We start from the raw sequence: 8,630 nt of genomic DNA, 5'->3' as shown, positions 1-8,630 counted from the left end.
GCACAGCATAAGTTGCTGCTTGTGTCTTTCTTGTCCTTCAAAACGCAGCCGTCCAGCCCAAAGAGCTGGTGCTAAGCGCCGCCCCCGCCCCGTGGGTGTGTGCTTTAATTCCAGTCTGAACTGCACTATGCAAAAGGTACACAGACACATTAATGTGCATCGAAACCGACGGCAGCACACGGTAGCGAGCGTATGAAGCTTTGCAATGTGCACAGGGTGTGACCTGGGTCCTATGGTCCTGGTGGGAGGACAGCAGCACCCACCAAGTGGTGCTGCCTCAGTGAGGCACGCGTCTCTGTACAGGCTGCTCACTTACACACTGGCTCACTTAGTGTCCCCTTGATAAGACTGAGGCTGAACCTGACCTCATCCTAGAGCTAAATTTCAGAGGACAGTGAAGGAAGCTTCTTACAAAACTGTCGTTTCAGCTTTAGTGGCTTTATAAAAATGAGGACAGTGAAGGAAGCTTCTTACAAAACTGTCGTTTCAGCTTTAGTGGCTTTATAAAAATGTCTTCCAGTAAATCAGTGAGTCTATCGAACAGTGGGACTTCATGCAAACTGTTAGGTGCAACTGGTGGGAAGGAGCCCCGTACTGCAGGTGGCCAGTCACATGCTTAGGCTGTGAAATGCTTTGGTGAGGACTGCAGAGGTGACGGGACCGGTGGCAGGTAGAGCTTCTCGAGAGTCCGCCTCAGCTTGAACTTCAGTAATTCTGTCGATCGACTTGAGGAGTTCAGCAACAAGGCTCAGTGTCTCTGCTCCAGGCACCAGCTGCTCTATGGATGCCAGTGCCCTGTGCATGACAACACGGAGGTTCTGCAAGGCCACATCGGTGTTCTGCTTCACCACCGTAAGACTAGCACCCTGGCCTGACTGCAGGGCTGCATTTTCTCGCCTCAAGTTTGAGAGCTGTGCCTGAAGCAAATTTATTTCCTGTTTCAGCTTCAAGACATGATTTTCTGCTCTTACAGCCCGTTTGGTCATCAGTTCGAGGTTCTGTTCCACTTGCTGGACTGCTGACTGGAGGTCATGGAAGTCCCTCTCCTCCTTGATCATCTTCGCCTCCAACTTCCATTCGAGCGTCCTCACCATTTCTGTTTGAGTTTCAGAGAAGCTCTGAACCTCATTTGGCTTTCTTCTGAGTTTAGAGTTTTCATCTTTCAGTGCTCCATAACTTATCCGCAACATCCGCAGGTGTCTGTCCCCTTGGGATTCTTCATGAGCTGCAAAGTCTGCATTAGGACTCCCAGCTGGAGATGCTGGGGAGGTCCTGCAGTCAGTGTCGCTCAGCATCTCCATGGGGGCAAAGACTCGGGACCTGCTAGCTCTGACACGTTGGAGAAAAAGGAAAGGTAGATGCCACAGGATGACAAGTTCTGTGCGGCTCTAGAGGAATGAGTCTGACCCAGGACAGATGGCAGGTAGGTTCTATTCCATCCATCTTCACCCTCCTCTAGGTTGCTGGCTCTTGTTGGGTCTTCAAAAAATGGCTGCTGATATTCCAGGCCATATCCCATGGGCTGGGAGGCAGGGGAGCTGTGCTCTAGTCCCAGTGGGTGCCTTGCGGCTGGTGGATGTGTCTTCTTTTGACAGGCTGAGGTTCTTGGTTTTCAAATACTCTTTGAAGGAGAATGGATTGGGCTCTTCAAGGTCTTCAAGTTTGTCACCTCCAAAGTGTGTCTCATGGGCTCCCGACAGACCTTGTTTAGTATATTTCCCCTTTCCATAGCCAAAATCGTCAGGAACCACAAGGCTCTCTGTCCGTGACAGTGGGGGCGCGCTCTGCTGCCACACATAGCCCGACATCGCCACACCCTAACCTGGCCACGGCCCCATGGCCCACAACGCCGTTGCCAGTCCCTGTCTCATCCTGCGCCACGGGCCTGAATTTTTTTATTTTTAATTCATATTCTAATGAAACACCATCCCCTGCATCCTTTAGTTAGAATAAAAGAGGGGAGCTGGGATTCAACGTCATATGTTGAAACTATCTGAGTTTCCCTTGCGTTACTGATTCTTCAAAATCTAGACACTTAAAGGTTGTTTCCCCAGTTTTTGCCTTATGACACTGTCTTAGTCAGGGTTTCTATTCCTGCACAAACATCATGATCAAGAAGCAAGTTGGGGAGGAAAGGGTTTATTCGGCTTACACTTCCACATTGCTGTTCATCACTAAAGGAAGTCAGGACTGGAACTCAAGCAGGTCAGGAAGCAGGAGCTGATGCAGAGGCCACGGAGGGATGTTACTTACTGGCTTCCTTCCCCTGGCTTGCTCAGCCTGCTCTCTTATAGAACCAAGACTACCAGCCCAGAGATGGCACCACCCATAAGGGGCCTTTCCCCCTTGATCACTAATTGAGAAAATGCCTTACAGCTGGACCTCATGGAGGCATTTCCTCAACTGAAGCTCCCTTCTCTGTGATAAGTCCAGCTGTGTCAAGTTGACACAAAACTAGCCAGTACAGAATCCAACACTGATTGGTTAATAATTATAGGATACATAAATATAGTTTTCTTTTACTTGCTTACTAGGATGAGGTATAATTGGACACACACACACACACACACACATATCCAGGAAATAATAACATAGTTGGTTTTCTTCCAGCATCTTCTGGACAATCAAATTATCACTAGGTGGGATCTTAGTTCAGGAACAAACCAAAGCTGGGAAGCACTGTCTACGACTCCCACTGATGCTTCCTTTGGGAGACATACAAGGAGAGTGGCTTAGTCACTTGTCTAGTTCCTGCAACAAAATATCTGCACAAAAGTTACTTAAGGGAGGAAGGCTTTCCTGTGGCTCACTGTTCAAGAGTGCAAATAAGGTAGGGAGGGCACGGCAGCAGGAGCTTGAAGCAGCTGATCTGTCTACAGTCAGGAAGGGTAGAGTGGGGTGGAGGGGTGGGGTTGGCTGGCTTTCTTCCTTTGATTCCATCCCAGGCTCAAACCCAAGGAATGGCGCCACCCACCTGTATGTAGAGAGGGTCTTCCCAGCTCAGCCAATCTACTCTGGAATCTTCCTCCCAGACCCACCAAGAGGTTTTACTCCACCACAATCCTAGAGCCTGCCAGGTGATAATGAATTTAAACTGTCACAGAGTTTAGATTTACAGTGCCGTTAAATGTATAGTGGCATAGCCATAAACTATGTGGCTAATTTTTTTTTTTTTTGTCTCTTAGCTACTTTTGTATTTTGTTTATTTTTATAATGTGAAGTAACTAACAAGTCCATTAGAGCAAAAAAAAAAAAAAAAAAAAAAAGAGTGCTTTTCTTGCCTCTTTATGTGCTCACCTCACACAGTGATGCCTTAGGTTTACCTGAGTTCATTTCCCCTTAAGAAGAGACTGTGCCTCCACAAAATAAAATAATATCTAGGCAGAAACTAAACAAGGCACAGCCTAGGAATCTCATTAAATTAAACTTGAACATGCTGAGAAGTCCTGAGAAGAAATACATTTCTCAAATCATCCTTGTAATCTTTTCTTTTGATTTTCTGAGGCAGGCCAGAATCTCATGTAGCTCAGGCTAGCTCCTGACTAACTCACCCGGTAACTGAAGATGCCCTTGAACTTTTGATCCTCTTGCCCTGTCTACTGAGGGCCAGGATCGCAGGCTTGAGCCCGCATGCCTGCTTTCTGTGGTGCTGGGTGTGGAGCCCAGAGCTTCACGCGTGCTCGGCCAGCACTTTACCGACTGAGCCACATCCCTTTCCCTGATTTTATTTTAATGAACACAATATAATTGCTTGCACTTGTGCAGTATTATATGGCATTTCAAATCAATGGCTGATGAACGGATTGTGACAACTGGTTATCCACCACACAGACATCTACCATCTTTGTGTTGGGAATTTTGAGAATCCTCTCTGTTAGCTAGATGATAATAGTCTGTGAATTATTTCAACCACTGTTAGTCTAGTGGGTTTTACAAAACATCTTTAAATACTTCTATTCCAGATATAAAAGGCTCTATTCATTTTTCTAGATATTTCCTTTGCTTTCTGGAAGTGGTCTTTATGAAACAAAGTCGTTTGTTCCCTAAATGTACAATTTTCTAGAAAGCATTTAGACAAACATTTAAATGTTAACATTCTTATAAAAGAACTCTGCCAGGGGTAGCAAGATGGCTCAGCAGATAAAGGTGCTTGCTGCCAAACCTGATGACCTGAATTTCATCCCAGGAGCCCACTTAAATGTGAAAGGAGAGAACCAACTCCCCAAAGTCGCCTTCTCACCTCCACATGTGCACTGTAGAACATGAACACACATGTTCTACCCACTACTACTGATGATGGCAGCAACAAAATTAAATACTACAAAGAATGTCACCAACGGCCTCCTTGTGAATCTTCTTCCGAACTACTTAGTATTTCCCTGCAGTGTGGTGTTACACAGGGGCACCTATGGGTGTGTGTGCACACACACAGTCTCAGTTTTAGGGACAGAATGTTGTTCGCCAAACCTATTTTTAGATATGTTCTGCCCCGAACTATACTGTGTGTGGTGTGTGTGTGTGTGTGTGTGTGTGTGTGTGTGTGTTTTAAGTTAACAGCAATATTTCATCTTAAAATGTTCCTAAAACTGTGCTGGAGACTTCTTGGGAAGAATCCAGCTGGAGCCTCTCCTCTTTCAAGGTTAAAGCCGGTACAAAGAGTTGATTCAGTTCCCTACATAGAGGATTTGCTGAAGGGGAGGAAGGGGGAGCTACTTCTGCTTAGCCAGTTCTTTGCCACTCCAGTGACAATTTGTCACAATGTGACAAGATGTACTTTTCAAAGTCAGGGCTGGGAAGAAACATGGACTTAGTTTGGGGCAGAGAAGAGAGACTCCTGTGGAAGTATCTAGTGTATTATAACAGTATTTTACCCCATACCCATGCCTAGGTTATAAATAAACACAACTGAAATATGCAAATGTTCCTGATGGGCACTGGGCTAAGCTTAAAGTACATGAGCTTTGAAGGGAAGTGGCACACGTGATATTTTCTGTCACCAGATTCCTTCCTTCGTTCCTTCCTTCCTTCCTTCCTTCCTTCCTTCCTTTCTTTCTTTCTTTCTTTCTTTCTTTCTTTCTTTCTTTCTTTCTTTCTTTCTTTCTTGTTTTTCAAGACAGGGTTTCTCTGTGTACCCCTGGCTGTCCTGGAACTCACTCTGTAGACCAGCCTGACCTCAAACTCAGAAATCTGACTGCTTCTGCCTCCCAAGTGCCAGGATTAAAGGCATGCGCCACTGCTGCCCAGCTCCTTTCTTCTTTCAAAAAATAGTTACAAATTAAAAGACTCCATAGCAAACTCCACCATTTGCAAACTCAGGTTATAAGATTCCATGAGGGCTGGAGAGATGGCTCAGCAGTTAAGAGCACTGACTGCTCTTTCAAAGGTCCTGAGTTCAAATTCCAGCAACCACATAGTGACTCACAAACATTGATAATGAGATCTAACACCCTCTTCTGGTCTGTCTGACGACAGCTACAGTGTGCTTACATATAACAATAAATAAATCTCTTTTTTAAAAAAAATAAGATTCCATGAGGTTAGATGAGGCAACCTGCTCACATTTGTAAACTGTGAATTATTTGTAGGCAGTTGGCAGTCTCTGGTAATCATTTTTAGAGGTTGCTGGCTTCTCTCTGGGGACGTTTTGGGCTTTCTTCTCTTCCAAAGATCTCTTTCAGTTGTGTTTGCAGAGTAGGGTCTGCTTCTAAGGCTAGGAGAAGCTGCTCGGGAGAGAAGAGCCTGTGGCCATGGCATTTGGAGGGGAGTGCATGTCCCTTCCGTGATCTTGCTGGTAATCCTTTGGATGATGACATAACCAGGTAGCATCTCACTCACAGAACCAGCCCAGGTCCCCGTCTCCTCCCAGTTTGTTTACCTCAGACTATTCTAGAAACGAGTTTAGGGATGACTCAAGACCAGGGCTGGGCTGTTTGCTCTGCTCTTAAAATAACTCATCAGTGTGCATGCTGATTTCATATTCCTGTGGTAACGAGGCAGTGAGAGCCATTATATGTTGAAAATGCAGACAGCTTTAGATGTCATGACATATTGGCCACACATAGCACTTCCAGGGAGCTGAATTATCCCCTTTGGGAAACCGAAACCCCAGAGTTTGCTTGCCTGTACCAATCTCACTTCCAGTTTTGGTCTGAGAGTTATTACATTTTACATTATTATCAGTCTTCTTTCCTGGAACAAGTGTGTGCTGATAGCCCTTTGGGTGAGAGCTTGCTAAGCTTTCAGGGATGAGGGAATCTTCTAGAAAGCCAAAAGTTGAGAGAGGGAAACTGAGCCATAATAAATTATCTAAGTTACTGCAATGTGAAACTATTCTGACACACCCAGAGTTTTTCTGAGGACACAATGGGGAACATGCAACTCTGCCTTTGAGGGTCAGGAGCATGAAGGGAGAGATCCTGGAGTGAATGAAAGGGTTAACAGCAGCATGCAGCCCAACAAAGGACAGGTGTAGATGATGTCATTTGCCCAAATGATCTGAGTTTCCCTTGCCTTTCTGATTCTTCAGAATATAGACATTTAGAGTATCAGAATTTCCCCAGTTTTCATCTTATGAATCTAACACTGATTGGCTAATAATTACAGGATACATAAGTATAGTTCAGGCAATACAGTTGGCTCTCTGGGTGGCCAGGGGGCCCTTTAATTTCCTGAAGGAGGGCAGGCTAGGAGGAGTTGGAGGAGAGAAATGGCAGACTGGGCCTGACCTTTATCAGACTCATCAGGTCAAGGTATGAGCAGCTCAGAGGGACAACTGGGGAATTGGGGCAGTGGCCTCTACCGAGAGTATAGCTGGAGAGGTCCTGATGCTGAAGGCAGCTGAGAAGCGATTTCACTACAGCTGTGTTACTTGGTGACCACATGACATCACATGACAACACATGACATACCTGGATGAGCTACAGTAGTTGTGAATGGGGGCATAAAGAGTGAAGGATAGGTAGTGGCAGGGAGAGGCTTTCAAAGGCAAGCAGGGCCAACTTTAGAGCTATGTCAGAGTGGTGGTTTATATAAGAATGGCTCCCATAGACATATATTTGAATACTTGGTTCTCTGTTGGTGGAACTATTTGGGAAGGACTAGGAGGTGTGGTCTTGTTGGTGGAAGTGTGTCACTGTGGGTGGGCTTTGGAGTTCCAAAGGCCCATGCTATTTCCAGTTCCCGCCCCTCTCTGCCTCATGCCTGTGGATCAGGATGTGAACTCTCAGCTATTGCTCCGACACTGATGGTTTGAGGGAGAATGCTACACATAAGCTTCTATATTCTCTTTTTGTTTGTCTTCTGTTTCTCCAGACAGGGTTTCTCTGTGTAGCCCTGGCTGTCCTGGAACTCACTTTGTAGACCAGACTGGCCTTGGACCCAGAGATCTGCCTGCCTAAGCCTCCTGAGTGCGGGAACTAAAGGCACAGCCACTATGCCTGGCAAGCTCTTGTTTTTGTGTTTTGTCTTCAGTTGATGAACTTTTGGAAGGATTTGGAATTGCTGGGATCAGCATATCCTTATAGGAGAAGGCGTGTTACTGAGGATGGGCTCTGAGGTCTCAAAAGGCCACAGTAGGCCCAGTGTAGCTAAGTGCCTGCCTTCTGCCAGACTCTACACCATGGTGACCAGGGACTCACCCTCTGACACTGTAAACCCAAATAAGGTCTTTCTTGTATGGGTTGAAGAAAGAAGGAGAAGGAGGACAAGATGGCTCCTAAGGGGTTAAGATTTTTATTATAGAAATAAGGAAGAATGTGGGCAGAGGCAGAAACATCTGGGAGAGGCTAAAGTGAACATGACTGGCAGACTGAGCTGGGCCATGTCAGGAGAGAGGAGAACCAAGAGGCCAAGAAAGCAAAAGAGCAAAAGGGGGAAAAGGCCAAGTAATCAAAATAGCTGGGTTCTGTAGGACTCAGAGAAACTGGGAGGAGGAAAATCCCAGCCCTGTCCCTGAGGGAAGGTGACAGTGAAGGCTGTCCCTGTACCAGCCACCAAATGTTCAACTCTCATCAGTAGTCATACTGAGTATTACGGAGCATTAAAGCATTCCTTAACTGCCTGTCTTCCCTACCAGGTGGTCCACCATAGAGGTCAGGGCTGGCGTTTACCTTCCGCATGTCTGGCTTGAATCAGCAGGCAGCCTGGCACGCTGAGGGCATAGCAGGCGGCCTGGCACTCTGTGGGCATCCTTAGATGTCAAGGAAACGCATGAGCTCAGTTCAAATCATAAGTCAAGAGTCAGCCAGAGGTTTTCAATGTGGTGTGTTCGTGTTCATGTGCCCATGTGTGCGCAGACGTGCGGGCACACGTGCATGTCAAACTGAAGTTACTTAGTAGACTAGAGTTCTACAGGACAATGAGTCTGAGTTCTAGCCCCACAGCTGTCCTTGCCAGAGTTATGATCTTGAACAAGGGTCTTACCATTGTAAGGGTGTCCAAAGCACCATTAGGGCTTTGGACAGCACTAACTGCTGAGGTCCCGCTCAGTCCTAATGTGTTATATGAAGGCATGGTGTTTCACAGGACAAGTCATAAAGAGACAAACAGTAATATGATGGACCTGCGCCTATCCCTGCTGCGAAGCCGCTTTGTAACTGCTTGGAGGTGGGTGGACTCATTAAATTGAAGAG

The 8,630-nt window shown here is 46.2% G+C and overlaps 1 pseudogene; it reads right to left on the bottom strand.

The window, feature by feature from the left end:
* Nucleotides 1-608: 608 nt before the first annotated feature.
* On the bottom strand, nucleotides 609-1,808 carry LOC110283912 (endosome-associated-trafficking regulator 1 pseudogene; annotated as a pseudogene).
* Between the last annotated feature and the right edge of the window lie 6,822 nt (nucleotides 1,809-8,630).

The sequence above is a fragment of the Mus caroli genome, unplaced genomic scaffold (genome assembly GCF_978045245.1).
Source record: "Mus caroli unplaced genomic scaffold, Mus_caroli_1 scaffold_18, whole genome shotgun sequence".
Lineage (NCBI taxonomy): Eukaryota > Metazoa > Chordata > Mammalia > Rodentia > Muridae > Mus > Mus caroli.
The sequence above is the reverse complement of the archived record's forward strand: the minus strand, read 5'-3'. Positions and strand labels throughout refer to the sequence as shown.